This window comes from Dermacentor andersoni, chromosome 2, assembly GCF_023375885.2.
Source record: "Dermacentor andersoni chromosome 2, qqDerAnde1_hic_scaffold, whole genome shotgun sequence".
Taxonomy (NCBI): Eukaryota; Metazoa; Arthropoda; class Arachnida; order Ixodida; family Ixodidae; genus Dermacentor; species Dermacentor andersoni.
Window position 1 is genome coordinate 150,127,984 of NC_092815.1, and position 20,991 is coordinate 150,148,974.

Consider the following 20,991-nt stretch of genomic DNA (forward strand, 5'->3'; position numbering starts at 1 on the left):
TCGACAAAATGCATTCTGTACACTGATGATATCACAATATTGACCTTTGGTAAAGAGATCTCTTCTCTTGTTAATAAGCTAAGTGCCGACTTAGAAGACATTCTAAGGTGGTGTAATGTTAACATGTTATCTATTAATGCAACTAGGACAGAATTTGTTGTATTCTCTTCACATCTGGGAAACATAGTCTCCAATCCACCTATCAGTTTTGGTCCCCACTGCCTTCATGAAAGTCCGTGTTCATCTATCCTTGGCATTGTACCTTATTATAATCTTAAGTATCACAATCATATTGCTCACATAAAAAAGCAAATAGCTTACCGTATCCGCATCTAAATTAAAGCACGCCCTTACTTCGCACGTACCACATTGCTCTCACTTAACCACTCTTTTGTCCACTTTAATATCACTTATGGTTTAATATGATGTGGCAACACCTATAATAGTCATATTGCGTCTCTTCGGACCGTTCAGAACCTAGTCATTGGAGCAATTACTTGTAGTTCCCGCGTTTCTAACGCGACTTCCTTACTGCACGAGAATAACATCCTTACTATTTCTGGGTTCACTAAATAGAACCTAGGCATTTTTTCCTACAGATTTGTGCATAATGAGCTACCATCGATTACATTTTCGCCATCTAACCTGACAATTCACACTACCACCAAATTCGCGTTGAATAACAATGATGTTTTACCAAGAATCCGCATTCACTACGGTAAACAAACCGTGGAATTCACTTCTATATCAGTATGGAACACTCTACCTCTCATAATGAAACACTCAAGATTTTACACCAATTCAAAAGGAAACTAAAATGCATTTATTATTGACATACTTATGAAAATTTTGCTGTAAGGGATTTTGTCCTTCTTTTTCCTTTTTTCCTTTCTTTTTTTGTTTTGTTCTTGTAATTAAACTACTGGTATTTTCTTCCCATACAATTCTTCTTGCTAGCATGAGATAAGCTAAACCTTGTTATTATTTCTAATCGATTCTGTAATTTGCTCTGTTACCGTTCATTTCCTTTTGCTCGTATAATACCTTATTATATGTATTACATGCTACTGTTGCTTTGAGATGCCAACTATCATAACTGTTCTAGTACAGCAGGTTCCAGTACAGTCTTTAACTATGGGACCTCCTTCTGCATACTATATGCTTGTAATCAGACCCAACTTCTAACAATAAATGCTGATTCTGGTTGTGAAAAAAAAGAGAAAAAGGGAAAGAGAAGCTCACGAAGAATTTCTATCACCAAACTTTCTAAAGTCCTAATGGGAGCATTGTTTTTGTAAGCTTCAGTAGTTTTGCCGTTTGCCTACTTATCTTCGGGAAATCTTCCAATCGCCTCTTACTAATCTATATTGCGGACATGTTTGCTTTTCCCCTGCTCTCGCTGAACCCGAGGGCTTGAAGGATGCCAGAGCTCCCTAAATCGATTTTGGGCAGATATCGTCGCATTCTAATAAAACGTGTGGCTCTATACCGCAAAACTATTCCAATGTGTTTTTATCGCAATCACCGGACGTGAAATATACGTAGCCACGGACGCAAGCACAGGGCGGTAACCGGCAGCGTTGCTTGAAAAGCCCAAACAAACGCTCTACTCGTTTATAGGAGGCAACTTCTTTTTTCATTCAAAGCGAATAGCATTGCCTACATTGAGCAGATTTTCATTTAGAATTGGCTGAAAAGAGGCGAGGAGGATAATCAAGTGCAGAGGGGTTCGATAGAACCGAGCCAACTGAGTGAAAGTAGATAACCGGATGAAAAGGGTGGTGCCGGCGTTCACGATTGAATCGCTTCCCCTTACTTAGCTTCCAGTGGTTGGTGAAAAATCATGGCGGCATGAAACGGAACGTTAACAATGCCGTCAGAACAAATCCTCGACGAAGAAGAGTTGGCAAAGTGATGTTGTATACATGCTGAAAGGGCTCGATAACCTTATACTGCTACAAAAAAATGTTTATTATATGCAAATAAATGCATGCTCCCCGGCCGCTCGGAGTAGCTAGTGCCAGACTAATCCACGGGCAGCCATCTTCTATTCCTTCTCATCTGCTACGACAGACCCACACTGATTATGCATGATTGGACCGAACTAAAGAAAAATAGGTATTTCTGATTCGACGCCTTCTCGCCATTAGCCCTCTGCTATGGGTCAAAAGTTTTCGGGCTGCGCTCACTTCACCTGCCTGTCACGCGACGTTACAATACCGTGAAAACTCACCGCGTCAAAGTGACGCATACGCATTGAAGATGCACTAATAGGCCGTAGCAAACTGCATTTTTTTTTTTCTGAAGAGCTGCAGGCTCCCCGTTCCAAAAGGAATAAAAGACAGCGGCCACCGATCGCTCATGCACTCGCTACTCGCACCTGCAGTAGAGCATGGGTTTGTTTGTTTGCAATAAAATCTTTGCCTGGCCGTAGAACGTTTTCGAGCACTTTCGGCAACTCTTCTTTGCTGAGGATCCGTTTAAGCAGTATTGTCAACCTCCGGTTATCCATTTTTTGCACGCTGGCTCGGCCCTATCGAAACCCTCTCCACTTGAGCTTTTCCTCGCCTCCTGATAGCCAATTACAAACGAAAAACTGTTCAATATAGGCAACGGTATTCATTTTGAAAGAATAGAAAAGCGACCTCCTATGAACTAAGAGAGGGTTTAATTGGGCTGTTAAGGCAACGCTGCGGATCACCGCCCCTGCTGCCGTCAATGGTTACGCAAATTTGCCGTCAGGAGATTGGAAAAAAAAAAAAACTTATTGGAATAGGTTTACGTTATAGGGCCCCAGCTTCTGGCTATTCAGAAAAGAATTCAGTTTTATTCGGCATATTAATGCGTATTTAATGCGACACATCACTTTGACGCAGTAAGTTTTCGAGCTTTTGTGACGTCACGTGACAGACAGGTGAAGTGGGCGCAGTCTGAAAACGTTTGATTAATGGCAAAGTATTACGGCGAAAAGGTCCTCAATTCAGAAATGAATATTTTTCTTTTGTTCAGCATAATCATGCATAATCAGTGTGCGCATGTCATATCAGATGGCGTTTTTTCGGCATTTACGTGCGCGCGAGAAAAAGGCGAAGGGCGAGTGGCCTGAAAATTTATTGCCCAATCATGGTGGGCTGATCGCAGAATTGGAATAGAAAAGTTTGGAATGGCTTAACGTTAGAGCGCCCATTCTCCATCATTTCCATAGCTTTATCGCAAGAAACAGATGCTTCTTTTTCCTTGTATCTCGCATTCTAAGTGCGTGGTCTAAGCATCCTCCTCTTGCTTTAAAAACTAATGAGCTTCCCTTTGAGTTATCACATTTTCTTTCTATTCTGATTTCGTTTTTTCCTCTTAAGTGTTGGTCATTTCTAGTCCATTGCCGCCACCCATGGAATTATCTCAGCTTCTCTGAATTTCTACTTGACGGTCTTTGTTTCCATGTTGCTCACTATACCGGTCTCATACTTGCTCTTAAGCCTCTTATTACCTTTCTTCAATTGTGAATCAGTGTTTTTTCTTGTACAAATATCTGAACACTCTCCCAACCCATTTATTTCTGCTATGTTTTTCAGTCGTTCTTTATAATACAATTTTTCTCTGAGCTTTGATCGCTTCGAAACTTGTCCAGCCCATATCACCTTGCAGAGCTTTATTTGTAGTCTTCCTCTGAATGCCCAATGGAAGCATAGATTTAAATTCAGCGACGATTACTATAATCCCTAATGCGAAGTTTAAGCTTAGCTCTATAGGCATATCTTTATTTCGCGATATATCGGGTGGCGAGGACAATCTGTCTCGTGCGGCACGTTGCAAACGGAGCGAAGTGTGGCGCGACTGCCTCTCTAGTTTGGAGATCGCGAGAGGCAGCGGTGGATGACGAATGGGCGCGATTCACAGCAACCGCGGCAGACAGACCTCCCAGATGACGTACGCTGTACTCTGGTGCCATGTCGAAGCCATCGTCGCTGCACTAGGCCTTTCTTCTCGCGCTTTTGTCATAAACTCTTCTTCAGCTTTCCGCCTCGTGGTTCCGCTGTGCCATTCTCTTCTGTTTTCCTCCTACCGTCTTTCATCTCCCACTGCGCTCCGCCTTAACCCTTTCATCATTGGCTGTGCTCGTTCGCTGGCCTATGCTGACGCTCGCTGCTGCAACGGGAGCCTAAGAGCCGCACTGTAGAAGAACGCTTCATTTGGGCAACGTACTTGCTTTCAGCCAGCTGGTTCTATTCAGTTATGCACTTTCGAAAAATGTAATTAGCGAACGCGCACGTCCTGGGCCGTTTTCCACGTATTTCCTGGGTATGATTTATGCACTTGGAAATATATAGAGGCTTCCTTGGCTAAGTTTCGTGATAATATCTACCCTACTGTATAATATTAAAAAAAATAGCTTTAGGGGGGGAGGGGGGGTCGTTAGTTTCCTTCGGCGCAAAGACAGCGATTCCCAACTGAATGCTGGCTTCCTTATGATAACAATCTCCGCTCAATACCTGCCCAGTACAAACCCGCCCGCTCTGATATCATTAAAGTCTAAGCGACAAATCAAAGTGGTTTCCGATCGATCCCATAGAGTGCAGGCATACTTTAACATTGGACTTACGGCAATACGGGTAGACGCACTACTTGGTCTCTAAGATCACGACATATTTCAGGTCTCGCAGAACAAAGTTCAACGCCCTACCAGCTTTGCCTACTATATCATTAACATGTGCCATTCATGACCACTCAGATGAAAACATGGCCCCTAAATATTTGTAAACATCGAGTGTGGTAACCGCATCCTTGCTAATATTGTGGTCATTTATGAGTGGTTTACTTTTCCTATGTTGCTGTGTGGATTCTTTATTTACATGTGAGTGACGGTACGAGTAGAGAGATGCTCATATTTAAATTGCCAAACATGTACATTCCGCACCATGCCAACCGCCGTATAATGCTACGCTTAGCTTCAAAAATTCACGTCTTTGGAGATTACGCTTAATTTCTTTGGGCGATGCTCGGGGGGATAACGAATGCGCTATTGCCGTGAGTCATAGGCAGCGCATCGCTAACAGTGCGAGTGAATGCGTAATTAATGCACGGGTGGCGCGTACTGTCGCTTTGGGACGCCTTTAGTTACCTTCCATCCCCACTGGCTGCGTGTTTACCGGGGCGTCTCATACTTCTTGCTATCCCCTTTTAGTACCGGCTTAGTTAATTCTGGCCTAGGTTTAACGCCTCCTTTCTGTGTCTGGCGTATGGGGAACGGCGAAAGCGGGATGTCTTGTAGAATTTTCTGTGCTGGACCGCATATTGTTATTGCTGTCAATGGTTCGTTTGTCACTGTACTCCGAATGACAGCTGTCAACAGCGTACACAATGTCCTTAAACTGTGCATTCTAGCCCTCTATCGGACAGGGCATTTTCTCGCCTCACATTAATCTTTTGAAATGACTGACTATATTATGCCACGCATTAGGAAGGCGCATGTCATTTCATTGCCCATTTCAACCTAACACAATATACTTATCACCTGCTAGGCCTCTAGGGCAAGTGATCTCCATGAGATTAATTCCAAGCCTTTTTTGTGCCCACGAACACCTTCGAGTACACTTTCTTTTTGCGAACCACTGTTCTTTAGACAATATTATAGTGTGACATGCTTTCGTTGCCACAGGACCAATTTTTCTGCACGATTAACGTTATTGGTTGCTTATTTTATTGTTTTGTATCCATGTTGTACATGTTTGTTGCATCGGTTTACACTTATGGCAAGTTACATATATATATATATATATATATATATATATATATATATATATATATATATATATAATTTGTGTACGTTTGATCACTCCTTCTGTGGCCGCAAACGTGGCTGCATCATGCGCAAATATAGTGCCGCGTCTCTTCTTCTATGCAGACGACAACGAAGATAAGGACATTAACGGACTTCATCTAGTGGGTCTGTGGGATTCGGCGAGTACAAAGAAGACGTGTCTCTGGCCTGTTTTGTATTTGAACAAGTTGTCCTGCGGTTCTTGAATGTCTCCCTGTCTACTGCCCGCGTTGTACTGCGACACTGGTAAAGGTGCGGGGTACTGACCGCGCATGATGCTCGGGAGTCCTTCTGGGATTCGTTCCTCTAGCCCCGACGCATTATCACCAGTTACGACACCCATGCATCACTTTAGTCGTCGACTGCTAGGCCTAGCCCCGGAGTTCTTCCCTCTTCAACCACCTGTCTCCAGGAGCTCCACACATCTCGCAATGGCCAAAACCAGCCCACCGCAAGCACCCCAAAGCAGCCGGTTTTCCAGTCCACAGCAAGTAACCGTTCTGCATCCTCTGGTTTCCGATCGCTATCGCGGAGCAGTCTTCGAAGACACTGAAGACTGGCTTGACAAATATGAACGCGTCGCACAGAGTAATCAGTGTACTGAGCAGCAGAAGCTCTCCCACGTCTATTTTGCCCTTGGCGGCAGTCGCCGTACTTGGTACGAAAACCCCGAAGCTAGCCTAACGACCTGGAATGACTTTCGTCAGAAAATCACGGATACTTTTGCGAGTGCCGACCGACGCGACCGTGCCTAGCAGATGATGGAGCTACGGGTACAACAACCTAATGAGTCGGTCACAATGTTCGCCGAGGACATGGCCCGCCTCTTTCGTAGAGCCGGCCCGAACATGATTGAAGAATGAAAGTTGCGCTACCTCATGCGATGTGTAAGTGAGCAGTTGTTCGCGGGACTTGTGCGGAATCTACCAGTCACCGTCGCTGACTTTATCAAGCAGGCTACCGCTATGACCGGGCCCTTCATCAGAGATGCAGACAGTACGACGGACTGTTTACCAGCACCACAATCAGAATATCAGAGTATCTAGAATCAGAGAATCAGAACCCCTTGCGGGAATTGATCAGAGAACTCGTCAGAGAAGAAATTGAAAAGATTCTGACACCGACAGTGGATAGACCCGTAGCGTCAATTGCCGGAGTGGCGCGTGACGAATACAGGCAGGCGTACTGGCAGCCGATCTTCAAGTTCACCATCGTTCCATGACCTACGCAGCCGCTGTCCGATGTCCACCACCCATTACAACCACACCGCCATACCACCAGCCTCCGACAGTCGCTCCTTGGTCGCCGCCGCAAAAGGAGGCTCCGAGGCGCGCACCCGTTACGCAGCTACAGTCATCCACCAGCCGCCGTTCACAGCGCCTTGGTCAATGGCGCAACACGACACTACGGGACGGCCGCAATTTCGGAAAACCGACGCATGGCGCACCGTCGATAGGCGCCTACTGTGTATTCACTGCGGAGGCGCCGGCCATATTTCGCGTAATTGCTGCCACCGCGACACACCATTTCGACCATTTCGTCCGTGGACCTATGGTCGACGTACAAATTACGACTCCATGCTACGCCGCGACGACACTGATTTCAGAGACCTCCAATATCGCACCCGAATGACGAATCTGTGCCGCATGTTCAATCCTATTTCAGCCGTCGGTCGCGCTCTCCAACCCCTCCACGTCAGATGCCTTCCCCTACTGGACGTACCTTCGCTGACCTCCGAGGACGAAGGTCGTTCAGCCCAAGCCGGGGAAACTGAAGGCGGCGACCTCTGGGGGTAAGGTTGCAGGCCCACCGCAAGACAATAAAAAGCCCCCGACACTCTCGCCGCAGAACGACGTGAAGCCGATATACCCCGACACCGAAGAAATTGTGAGCGCCGACATTGATGTTTTGGTGGACGGACAGCCGGTGACAGCGTTAGTCGACACTGGTGCCGACTTCCCTATAATGAGTCAGGAACTCGTCCTCCGCATAAAGAAAGTAAATAGGGCATGGACGGGACCCCACGTAAGGATGGCAGGTGGGCAATTACTGATGCCTATTGGAAGATGTACTGCTAGAATTAGCATCCGAGCTTCTTCTTTCGTGGCCACTTTCGTCGTTCTTCCTGTGCGCTGTAAAGATTTGATCATTGGAATGGATTACCTGAAAGAATATGGCGCCGTAATTAACATTCCGGACCGTATGCTGACGATCTATAAGAGCCCCTGTTTAGTCCATTGCTTATCGCCGCAACGCAACTCCTTTCGTCTAGCAGAAGACGATGTCGTCATCCCACCTCGATCATGTGCCCTTGTTTCGGTAGCATCTGACGCACCGTTTCATTGCGAGGGAGTTGCCGACCAAATAACCAAATTGTTGCTTACTCGCGGTATCTAGGTCGCACGAGGAATCGTAAATGTCACCGACGGGCGCACTAACTTGTTATTAACGAATTTTAGCACAGAGCCACGGTACCTTCCGAAGGGCACGGCTATGCCTTATTTTCATGATGTTGCGGATGTTTGCGGCTGCTGTTCGCTACTCCAAGAAGCACCTACGCAAGACCCAGCTTCTGCACTTCACGTCAGCTCTGCTTTGTCGCAGCACGAACGAGAGCGGCTTCTCACGCTATTGTCGAAGTTCAATGACTGCTTTGCGTCGACGTCCAGCGTCGGACGGACGCCACTAATGAAGCATCCGATAATTACACAGGATACGGCAAGACCAATTCACCAAAATCCGTATCGTGTGGCTCAAAGAGAACGTGAAGCCATACAACAAGTGATAAAAATGCTGGAAGATGACGTAATTCAACCATCAACGAGTCCCTGGGCATCCCCTGTATTTCTAGTTAAGAAAAAAGACGGCAGCTTGTGTTTCTGCTTGGACTACCGAAAACTAAATCAAGTGACAAACAAAGACGTGTACCCTCTTACCCGTATAAATGATTCACTCGACACGCCATCGTCAAGCGCGTTACTTCTCTTCAATGCACTTAAAAAGTGAATATTGGCAAATCGAGGTAATTCCGAGAGACCGCGAAAAAAGTGCTTTGGTGACGCCAGACGGCCTATACGAATTTAAAGCCTTGGCTTTCGGCTTGTGCTCTGCCCCTGCTACATTCTAACGCCTCATGGATAGTGTTTTTTCGGTTCTGAAGTGGAAAATCTGCTTAGTGTACCTGGACGACGTCATCGTGTTCTGCGCAACTTTTGAAGAACACCTCGAACGGCTTGAAGCGGTTCTGCAGTCCATGCGGTCCTGCGGCCTCACCCTGAAGCCGGAGAAGTGCCACTTCGGCTTCGCGGAACTACAGTTTCTCGGTCACGTCGTCAGCCACGCATGTGTTCGCCCAGATCCTGAGAAAATTGTCGCTGTAGCACAGTTTCCCGTACCATCCGATAAAAAGGCTGTCAGGCGCTTCCTGGGCCTCTGTGCCTATTACCGGCGGTTTATTGCGGACTTTGCGTCGCTGTTAACTCGACTGACGAAAGACGACGTTGCTTTTGTATGGGGCGACGAAGAGCAAGGTGGATTCAATGACTTGCGGGAACATCTCCAGACACCTCCAGTGCTTGCTCACTTTGATGAGACCGCTCATACATTGCTCCACAATGATTGCAGCAATGTTGGCTTGGGAGCTGTTCTTGTGCAGCGGCAGTGGGGCACAGAAAGAGTACTTGCCTATGCAAGCAGAACACTCTCATGCACAGAGGCTAATTACTCCACAACTGAGAAGGAATGCCTCACCGTAGTATGGGCGGTGATGAAATTTCGCCAATATTTGTATGGCCGCCACATCACAGTTATCAGTGACCACCATTCGCTGTGTTGGTTGACAAACCTGAAAGACCCTTCGAGACGACTGGCGCGTCGGAGCCTCTGGCTGCAAGGGTTTGACATGACTGTCAAGTAGAAGTCGGGGAACCGACATACGGATGCTGACTGCCTGTCTCGATCGCCCATAGAGTCGTCTGCTCCACCCGAAGAAGACTTGGCATTTGTTTGTGTTCTCGACACATGCACCATCGCTCAACAACAACGGGACAACCCTGAGTTGTTTGAACTCATCAATTACTTAGAGGGCAGATCTGCGAAACCGCCTAGAGTTTTCGCAAGATGACTGTTGTCGTTTTGTTTGTGGGCCAAAGTCATCTGCAAAAGAAACTTTTCTTCGACCGGGTCCCCCTATCTGCTCGTCATTCTTGCAGCTCTTCGTACGGAAGTACTTCAAGCCTGTCACAACGAGGTGACTTCTGGTCACTTAGGCTACACGAGAACGTTGGTCAGAGTTCAGCAGAGGTACTACTGACCGAGACTCAACACCACCGTGAAACATCACGTCCGCACTTGCCTCGACTGGGAGAGGCGCAAGTCACCTACGTCGAAACCAGCCGGCCTCCTGCAACCCGTCCAGGTTCCTCGAAGACCATTTGACCAAAATGGAATAGATATATTGGGTCCACTTCCTACGTCTACTGCAGGGAATCGCTTTGTTATCGTAGCAACCGACTATCTCACACGTGACGCTGAAACAAATGCAATCCAGAGAAGCACAGCAGCCGAGGTGGTGCGCTTTTTCATTGAGGACATTGTGTTGCGACACGGCGCACCAACCGTCGTAATAACAGACGGAGGAACCGCATTCACGGCTGCGCTTTTAGATCACGTCTTGCTGCTAAGTGGAACGGCGCATCGGAAATCAACCGCCTATCATCCACAAACCAACGGATTAACAGAATGGCTAAACAAAACAATTGAAGACATGCTCTCCATGAACGTGGATGTTGAACATAAAATTTGGGATGGCATCCTATCGTATATCACCTTTGCATATAACACGGCGAAACAAGAGACGACGCGCATGACTCCGTTCACCCTTCATGGACGGGATGTACAAACGATGTTGGATGCGATGCTTCCAGATCACTTTGACGACACTGATACGGACGCCGATGTGCTTACGCAACGCGCAGAAGAGGCTCGGCAACTCGCGCGCTTGCCTATCTGCCAGCAGCAAGACTACGACGCAGGGCGCTATGATCTTCCCCGTCGAATAGTAATCTATGACGTCGGCGACAGAGTGTGGGTTTGGACACCAATACGGAAACGAGGCCTCTCCGAGAGGCTGTTAAGGTGATACTGCCGACCATATCGAGTATTGCGCCGACTCAGTGACGTCACGCACGAGGTCGTCCCCGGTAGTCCCCATTGTACGTGGCGCCGCACGCACCGTCCTGAACTTGTGCGCGTTGTCCGCATGAAGCCGTATGTGTGCGAATAACTATGTGAGAGACCCTTACTTCCGCAAGTGACACTTCTTGTCTAGCATCGGGACGATGCTCTCTTAGGGAGGGAGCAATGACGCGTCTATTCTTCTATGCACACGACAACGAAGTTATGGACATTAACGGACTTCATCTAGTGGGTCAGTGGGATTCGGCGAGGACGAAGAAGACGTGTCTCTGGCCTGTTTTGTATTTGAACAAGCTGTCCTGCAGTTCTTGAACGTCTCCCTGTCCACTGTCCGGGTTGTACTGCGACAATATATATAAGAAATAAATACTACATATATGCGTTCGTTTTGTACGATAGGTCCTCCTAGTTATTTGCAAAATGTGCCGTAATAAATATCACCAAATGCACTCATTTTCAATAAGGTATTGCAGGGTTACTATTGGTAAGTACAAAATAGAAGTAGTCATCTTAGTCACTTATCACATATGCATTTTATTAATGACAGCGTGCGTCTAAAACTACTTTTATGCGTCAAATAACTTCCTCGCATAGAATTTTTTCTCTGGGTACACACGTGTGCTGTAGTACCCTATAAATGCTATTGCGTTATCCGCGCTTTCCTTTCCAGATTTTCAAGAACAATACTATACCGTACTACGTAAAAATTCAAAATTACGGACTAGGCGGGGACTGTAAGTCAGTTCAAGTCTATAGCAGGCTTGGAAGTACCTGGCATGCTCGTTTTCGACATCTGGTTTATTCAACAGTGGAAACAAAGCCAATTATGTAAGTAACCAAGGGCTCGTTTCTTGCTGCTTCAACGTGGTGGTGAAAAGTAGTTTCTTCGGCTGTACATTGCAGCAATTCTCCTTTATAGGGGCCTCGATTCTTGAGACAAGGCAAATGCGAAGCAGAATATTTGTTTGAGTAACATAGTAAAATAACACTAGGAGTCACACAGAGTTACCATAGAGCTCGAAAATATAAAAAAGAGCCTCATCACAGCGCCATGGCACTTACTAATCAACCAGAGTGTTTTTCTAAGCAGACTTCTGTTGGGAGCTCCGGTTGGCCGAGGCAAGAAATACGCTATTTGGCAGCTTGAGAATGGAGAGTCGACTGGCTTTACTGAAAGGCAAAATCACGTTTACCGATTCGCAGTAGTGGTGTCCCAGTCGGGCAGCCGCTCTTCGGTTCCAAGAAAGAGCAGAGGGCAATGATGCCCACTGCGGGCCAAACTGGATTTCCGTAGCAAGGGGCAATAACGTTCTCGGCAGCGACGACGAAGTGGCCAACGGTCGATACAGTTCCGGCATGGTTTCCTGTGCGCCGCCTTCGTCCCGCAGCCAACTGCCCCCATAGTTGCTCCGCATGCGCTACATTTAGATTGCCATTATTATGGACAGCCAAGTAAAATTTAGTGTAAGCATAGTACTACAGCTACAACAGATGGCAGTACTGTCGAAACTTCCTAAAAGGTTTCAAATAACGCTACTTATACAGGTGCAAGGTTGTTAAGCCGGCTAGGTACCGTGAAATAAGGAACCACTCCGGGACATCTACGAGAAATGAGTATCCTGGGAACAGTCTTATATCTATAGTACATGCTGAGAGTACCAATGAACATGTGCTAATTCTAAGAAAAAAACGTCTAGTTCTGAGCCATAATTTAAGCGAGTTCGATAACTGGGATATTCGGAGAAATTATTCGACATCTCCAATGTTTGTGAGAGTGGCTTGTTGGGCTAGTTGGTACCCGGTTATACTAGGAGAATGCCAGCAAACTTGAGAGTAGAAAAAATCAGGAGGCAAACATAGACAAAGAGACAGGATGGTGGCTGGACTAACAACTAAACTGCATTCATGAAAACGATGTCCCCCAAGTCCGTACTGAACATACGCTGGCGCAAAAAAACAAAAACACGGTCAACACTTTATCTATACACGTCTACAGTTATCAAGAAATAAAAGCTCTTTCTTGGTTAGGCTTCAATCAGCTCTCTTTCCTGCTGAGTCCTAGCCTTCGCCATGATTGAAACGTAAGTGAAGTATGTTTGCTTTCCAGCTCTATGGATTATTCAAATATAGACTGCCTCGACCGAATGAAACTAACAAACCAGTGAAAACTTTGAAAGTGTGGATAATTTGGTATTCCTCCAAAATGATCTAGTTTATTCTGAATGAGGTGGACTACGATGTTTCCTTGTAAGCTCAACTATTTCTTGTTGAAGACCTACTAGACGTGTAATTATGACTCTTGGTAGCAATCATCTGTATTATATTAAGCTGTAGAAGAATGTGGATGCCTTGAGGAGACTAAAACATTGAGCCCTTACAACGCTTACTCTAAGTGAAAACTTTGGTTTATCATTCTGCACGTTACAAAATGTGCAATCGACACCAGTTTACCCAATGCAAGCACACTGAAGAGCCCTGCAGCCCATCCTGAAACAAGCTCAGGGTTGTTCAAGCTCCTAAATTGGTCGCAAGCAAAAGGGGTAGAATTCACTGGTAAGGAGGCCGCGACATCGACGACCTATGCTGAGCTGATACTATTGTCGCACAGACAGAAGATGATGAGGTAAGGTGATGACATAAGGTAGGTCAAGGTCTCAATCAGTATGGTTGGACGAGCCGTACTTTGCAAACATGTCCGCCAGGGTGCGATTCGGACGCTCAGTGAGACCATTAGTATGTGGATGGCAAGATGTAGTCAGCGTGGAGCAGGTGGAGCAGGACTGCAGGTTGACGGCGATGACTTGAGAAAGAAATGTCCGACCACGGTCTGTGAGCAGTTGGTGTGGAGCACCAAGCCGCAGAATAACGTCTCGTAAAAGAAAATCGGCGACATCTGTGACGCAGCTTGTTGGAAGGGGTCTGTTGATGGCGTAGCACGTGGCATAATCTGTCAGCACTGCGACCCACTTGTTGCCAGACTTTGATAGCGGGAAAGGCCCAAGTAAGTCCATGCCAACGCGAAAGAACGTCTCCGAAGGAATGTCGAGTGGTTGAAGGCACCCAGCAGGGAGCGTCGATGGTGTTTTTCGGTGCTGGTATTTCTCGCACGCCGCAACGTATTTCCGGACGGACGGGGCAAGGCCTGGCCGAGAGAAGCATCGGCGTATCTGGTCGTAGCTGCGTGAGACGTCAAGGTGACCTGCCGTTGGTGAATCGTGAAATTCTCGGAGAACAGCTAACCGGAGGTACTTAGGAATGACGAGCAGTAGGGCAGGGCCGTCGGGGCGTACATTGTGGTAGTATAATACAACATCCCGGTGAACAAACAGGTGAAGGGAGGAATCAGAAGGCGACGATTCCAAGCCATCAATGATTGCGCGGAAAGTGGCCTCACAGCGTTGCTCGTCGGCAACGTGTAACAGCTGAGAAACGGAGAAAACGCAAGCGTCTGTATCGGGGTCAGGGCCGGCGGGTGGTTCGTCCACAGCATAGCGTCATAAGCAGTCGGCGTCTTCATGTAATCGGCCCGACTTTACACTACTGCATAGGAATATTCTTGCAGCCGCAGACCCCAGCGACCAAGCCGGCCGGTAGGCTCCTTGAGTGAGGAAAGCCAGCAGATCGCGTGGTGGTCAGTTATTACAGAGAAGTGCGTGCCATACAAGTACGGGCGGAATTTGGAAACCACCCAGACGAGAGCCAGGCATTCACGATCTGTAATCGAATAGTTGCGCTCCGCTGCTGTGAGGAGACGGCTAGCGTATGCGATAACGCGGTCTTGACCCTGTTGGCGCTGCGCTAAGGTGGCTCCGATACTGTGACCACTGGCATTGGTACGCACCTCTGTAGGAGAGGGCGGGTCAAAGTGGGCCAGTATAGGTGGCGTGGTGAGAATGTTGGTTAGGTGGGTAAACGCAGAAGTTTGAGCGGGGCCTCACATAAACGGCAGGTCCTTCTTCGGAAGATCAGTAAAAGGTCGGGCAATCGCTGCGAAGTTTTAAAGAAGCCTGGGAAGTAGGAGCAGAGTCCTACAAAACTTCGGACATCTTTGACAGACTGAGGTACAGGTCTCCAGGTCTTGTTGAATACCGGAAGCGTTGACGAGGTGGCCCAGCACTGTATTCTGCCGACGACCGAAGTGACACCTTGAGGAACTTAGTTGGAGCCCAGCCTCGCGGAAGACTTGGAAGAACAGCTGATAAGCGCCCGAGGTGTGTCTCAAATTTAGGCGAAAATACGAGAACGTCATCTAGGTGGCAGAGGCATGTTGACCATTTGAACCCCTGAAGCAAAGAGTCCATCATCAGTTCGAACGTTGCTGGGGCGTTGCATAGACCTAATGGCATAACTTTGAACTGATATAGACCATCACGAGTTACAAATGCGGTTTTCACTTGGTCTTTATCATCCACAGAAATCTGCGAATAACCAGACCGCAGGTCTATTGATGAAAAGTAGTTGGCACCACGGAGCCAATCGATAGCGTCGTCAATGCGAAGCAAGGGGTAGACGTTTTTCTTCGTAATGCGGTTTAAATGACGATAATCTACGCAGAAATGCCATGTGCCATCTTTCTCTTTAGCAAGCGCCACGTGCGACGCCCAAGGGCTCGACGAAGGTTGAACAATGCTTTTGACAAGCATCTTGTTCACTTCATCTTGAATAATCTTACGCTCGGGAGCAGAAACTCGATATGGCCGGCGATGAACAGGACTGGCATCATCAATATTTACGTGATGCTTAACAATTGAAGTCTGGCCTAATTGGCGATTCCTGAGCTCAACGATGTCGTGGTAGGAAACCAAAAAGCGACACAGAGCTGCTGATTGTTTGGGCAACAGGTCCGCAGCAATCATGGGACTAAATGTTGAGTCAGGGGAAATAGCATCCTGTGGACATGGTGAAGAATCGGAGCAGACGTCTACGGAAATCGTCGTGACGTAGTCATCTCCGATAGCACGGGGCGTTGCAACCGATATGCCTTTGGGGCGAACTACCTTTGTAAGGCCTAAATTAACAACAAGGAGGCATGTCCGGTTATCGGCGACGGTGACGACGGAGTGGGGCGCAGCGATTTTGCGTATGAAATGGAAATCAGGAACAGGTGTGGCGACGTTTTGACCATCGGGCACAGGAAAAGATTATAGCAAATCGATGAAAGTTAAGGCTTTCAGTGGCACGCGGACAAAGGCGGTCGTACTAAAGGTCTTCGGTAATTCGGCACGAATAAGCGCGATTAGAGTAAGTTCGAGGCAAAGGGTACCGGCAGAACAGTCGATCAAAGCTGAATGCGCCGTAAGGAAGTCGAGTCCGAGGATTAGGTCATGGGTACCATTTGTCAGCACTGTAAAAAAAAAAGCAGGAACGTGGCGGTCGGCCATACTTATGGGGGAAGTATACATTCCAGTGACGTCAGCAGAGCTGCCATGCGTACGGCCACACGTACGGCTCGAGTAGTAGGAGGCGTGAGAACCTTCCTCAGTCGACAACGGAGGTTACAACTCATTATGGACATACTATTAAAGCCGTCAAATGGACACCGTTAACGTGGACATCAAGTTCTGGCTCTTTGGGAGCGTCAATGGGGGATTTCGGCACGACGAAAATAATGCAGCACTACCTCGAGGAGCTGCGTGGTTCAGGTTCCCGTCCGGGAGGATCCATAATTGGTCGGCGACGAATAACGACGTGGCTGGGACGATGAGGATCAACGGCATTGACGTGACGGCGAGAGAGCAGGTCGACTGACGTCGACGGATACTTGATAGGTAGGAGGCATATGCGAGGCGAGTAACAACGCGGGTCGGCATATGGGCGAGGAGACGGGGAAAAGGAGCTTGAATATGGCGACGTCCAGGAGCTGCGGCAGTGGCGAACGACGTGGCCAATACGGATGCAACGGAAGCAAATGGGCTTGTCGTCCGGAGTTCTCCACTCGGTAGGGTAGCGGTATCTGGGAGGGGAATGCAAATCGCCGTGAGGCGGAGCAGTCAGCACCTGTCAGGCGTCAGGTCCATAGACGGAGCAGGCAGCAGGTAAACCTAGGTTTGAAAATTGCTGCCGTACAAATGCCTGAATGAGATAGGTCGCTGGGGCTGGTTGGTCCATGGTGGGTTCAAGTGGGCGTCAATGGAACGGCGCAGCACTTGTAGCCCAGAGTTCACAGCGAACAATACGCATGACATGCTCATTTAAGGGTGGTGAAGTGGCAACGTCAATTCAAGACGACGTCGCAGCCGTGTTAGGGAGCCGGGGAACTGTGGAATGACGCGACGGCTTTTGGTGAGCTCAAAGTGGCGGCATTCCTTGAACAATGACGTCGATGGTGGAGACATTTTTGAAGACCCACAAGTTGAACACGTCGTCCCGCCCTACAAAAATGCTACGCCAACAATTGACTAAGGCTTGAGACTCTTTACAACGTATATTTACAAAGGGTGACGGCAGCACTAGCCAGTTCAGCCGACAGCTCGAGAGCCAGAGAGCGTTCGTCGTCCTCGTCGGGGCGCCCGCGTCCATCGGCCATAAGAAACACGGAATTAGCATGTATCAATATTAAGAATGCTGTTCAGCAAACAGCTTTGAATATTAGGTGACAAGCATCTCAAGGTGTGATGATTACTTCAGGTGGCTGGCGGACAAATTCTACATAGCATACATGCGGCTGAGCTAGTGGTCAAACATCCCATCGATGCGGAAACAATTTTTTTGTAGGGTGCTGGTGGCATAATTCCTGAGGACACTGTGGCCTAAATTTTCTTATGAAAAGTCAGTGAAAAATTGTTCGTGGAGATCAAATAAAACGGCAGTGTTTTTGTATCATCGACCATCATTCAGCCATATTGGTTTAAGGAAGCTCCTTGGTAGCTTGGGCCCAGCTCTGGAAGTCGACCATCAATATTCGTGGAGAGGGAGCGGGCACTACCGAGACCATGTTAGGCAAGAAAAAGACATTTATTCCCACCATTACGTTAAGAGCAGTGAGTTGCTAAATGTCGCTCGCGAACGAAAGGACGGCTCAGGAGACGGCTGGTCCTTAAGTTTTTATGCACTCACGGGAGGTCTCTCGATAAGTAAAAGCAGGGCGCTCATGGCCGAAGCACTAGCGGTTGGTGCACCGTCACGTCCAGTCAAACAGGACTCTCGCACTCGCGCTGAATTCTCTGCCGTACTTCGCTAGCTCCGCTACACGCAGCACTCATCGATAAAAATCTAGCCGATTCTTCACGCGCACTGACAACACCGCCCCCCCCCCCCCCCGAAAAAAAAATCATGGATGAAATCAAAAGGCCACAGAGAAAGTCACGTGAAATTTTGGAAGCTTATTCTTTAAAACATAAAGAAGATGCTCCTAATAATTAAGGACTGACCACGTGTACGCTAGTCGCGACGGCTTACTGCCGAACGCGCTGAAGGTATGTGGGGGTCAGCATGGAGCGTGTGGCGGGGGCTGGTTGTAAAGGAGGTGTCCCCCACTTCAGGGTTCCACAAACCAAACAATCCCTTAAAAAGTATCATAAACTTTATAGGTCTGAGTTCCGAAGAGCCAGCGCGGAGATATACTGTGAAAGAAGAAAAGGGCTTATTAGTTGAGGGGGCTTGTCCGAGGGTTAGCTCCGTGATATCATATTCCACCTAGAACTCGACGCAAACCAACGTCTACGCGCGTGGTTACGCTCGGTTACAGTTGATGCTAAAAGTACTTGTGACTTTCGCTAAGCGCACAAGCAATTTAAGCAATTAGAACGCGTGTTGGGAAATATGAGACACAGTGAGAAGCACTCAAAACCATTGTTCATGCGAGGATGTTGTAACACCACCAGTTATCGACGCGGGTAGTGGAGCGACAGCGGATGAGACGGGCGACGCACGTAAATAAGAAGTACAGCAGGTTCTGCGTTATAGAATTATGGATGTCGAAAGTGGAGCAACAACCTGTCTCACCTATTGCATTCGTGTGAAATTTTCGCCTGTAACGTGCACGATTTAACGCTTTCTTCGCCTTTATTAGGTTAGCGTACGTTGTGGAGATCACGTCTACAGTTGTAAACTTTAGTGTATTTCTCCCCTTTGTGGCCGTAACATTTGATTGTGTAAATTAAATATTTGCTGTAGATTTCTCTCAACAATAAAGTTTACGTTGATTTTGCCCATCGGTGTATTTTTGGGATATGTAATGCGCCTTACGCGATGTTGTCAAATGTATTTTACAAGCAGATCGAGGTTCACTAAAGCCATGTTGTTGCGGAGTTTTGCTGTACGACTTTGTCCGCTTATTTTTTGTGTAAATGAAAATAAATCAAACAAGAACGAAAAAGCCGATAGACAGAAGAAAGAAAGGAAAGAAGGAAATGAAGAAGGAAAGAAATAAATAAGAAATATTAATGTATCCCGCAAGGACCAACGGCATCGTTCTGTCATGGCAGCATTTTTAGCTAGAAATCATTGTTTGTGTTGCCTAGTGAACGAAGAGCAGGGCGAAGAAGCCCTTGACATCCTTTCGCGTTGCGGATGGGATGATGTAGCGGGATGCTAAGGCACTGTTCTGAACCACACATTTACCACACGCCAATATATATATATATATATATATATATATATATATATATATATATATGCGTAAAGACTGAGAAGTAAATTCAATTCTTCCTTTCTCTCTTTCTTTCTTCCTTTTTTTAGAGCGCAGCTCTTTGGCGTCCGTTCCTGGGTTTCGCGTCGTCGTCGGCGTTGTCGTCGGCCTCGTAACCAACTCCGCCCCCCTTTCATCCCCCCAGCGCTAGCAGCGACCGACTGATACCGCTGGATGCCGCTGACGCCGCTAGAGAGTCAAGATAACGTGACTGCATAGAACACCGTCGCCGCCATGCAGAAAGAGGAGGAAAGGGTCCCCCCCCCCCCCCCCTGTTCTTGTGTGGCGGATAGGGTGCTCTTCAGTTGCCGACGCGCCGGTTATTTCACGTAGGCCCCGGCACGTCGACGAATACGTGACCACCTTCCCACGGCTAGACCTGGTTCTTAGCGCTGCGGAAGCGAGGGTATCTTATTGTTTGTGTCGGCTTCGGCGGCGTTGTCACTGAAACCAACTCCGCAGCTGGGGTTGACTCACTATCGGCGTCAGCGGCATCAGTCAGTCGCTGCTATCTCTTCCCTCCTCCCTTTATCGTGTTGTCCGCTTGCTGCGCGCGCTTCTGCCCCCATCGTTTGCCGCTGGGTGTACACGCCGCCCCCCTAGCCCCTCTTCCTGCGAGTCTCCGGTTGTCAAAGCGCCGGCTCGAACTTAATTCCTTTCTTCGCTCCTCCTCCAATGCAACCCCTGTGCGGTGGCAATCAGAGAGCCAGATCGGTGGCGGCGGATCTGTATATGTGCACCGCCCGAGCCGAAATTGCCGCTGCCGTTCGCCCTGTGCGGTGGCAATCAGAGAGCCAGATCGGTGGCGGCGGATCTGTATATGTGCACCGCCCGAGCCGAAATTGCCGCTGCCGTTCGCCACTGCGAAATTATCTGCCAGTTCTTTCTGAGCCATGAGCGAGACGACCGATGGGCCTTTAATGTTGACATAAAGACAAACAGCAATTTCCTAACACTTATGCGGGAGAACATCCCGTTCCTCTCGCTCGTAACGCGTCCCACGGCTGTGACAACCTCGCGAGGCACTTGTATAGATCTCGTCTTTGAGAATCAAGCATTGGTGTACCAAGTCGAACATATATCAGTCTATTTCTCCGACCACAAAGCTTCCTTCATGACTGTCAAGAACTGTTAGTGGAGTCTTTGTTAAAGGAATACGTGTGAAAAATAAAAAAAAAATTCTGTGATAGCGCATACATGTGTTGCTCGATTTATTTGCCTCAATCTATCGAAAAGGTGAAACAGCTTATTTGCTGCGCTCAAATTTCGCATTAGGAAGTAACGTAATCGTCGGTAATTTTTTTATTTTCTTTTTTCAGCAGTTTCTCTGACTTGGCGAAACCATTTT

At 47.7% G+C, this 20,991-nt stretch overlaps 1 long non-coding RNA gene across 1 annotated transcript in view; it reads left to right on the top strand.

The window, feature by feature from the left end:
- Positions 1-20,991, top strand: part of LOC129387505 (uncharacterized) — a 78,051-nt gene that overhangs the window by 15,868 nt on the left and 41,192 nt on the right. Inside the window, exon 2 of the long non-coding RNA XR_011892580.1 lies at positions 11,685-11,842. This is a non-coding gene — a long non-coding RNA (uncharacterized lncRNA). The remainder of the gene's footprint in view (positions 1-11,684; positions 11,843-20,991) is intronic.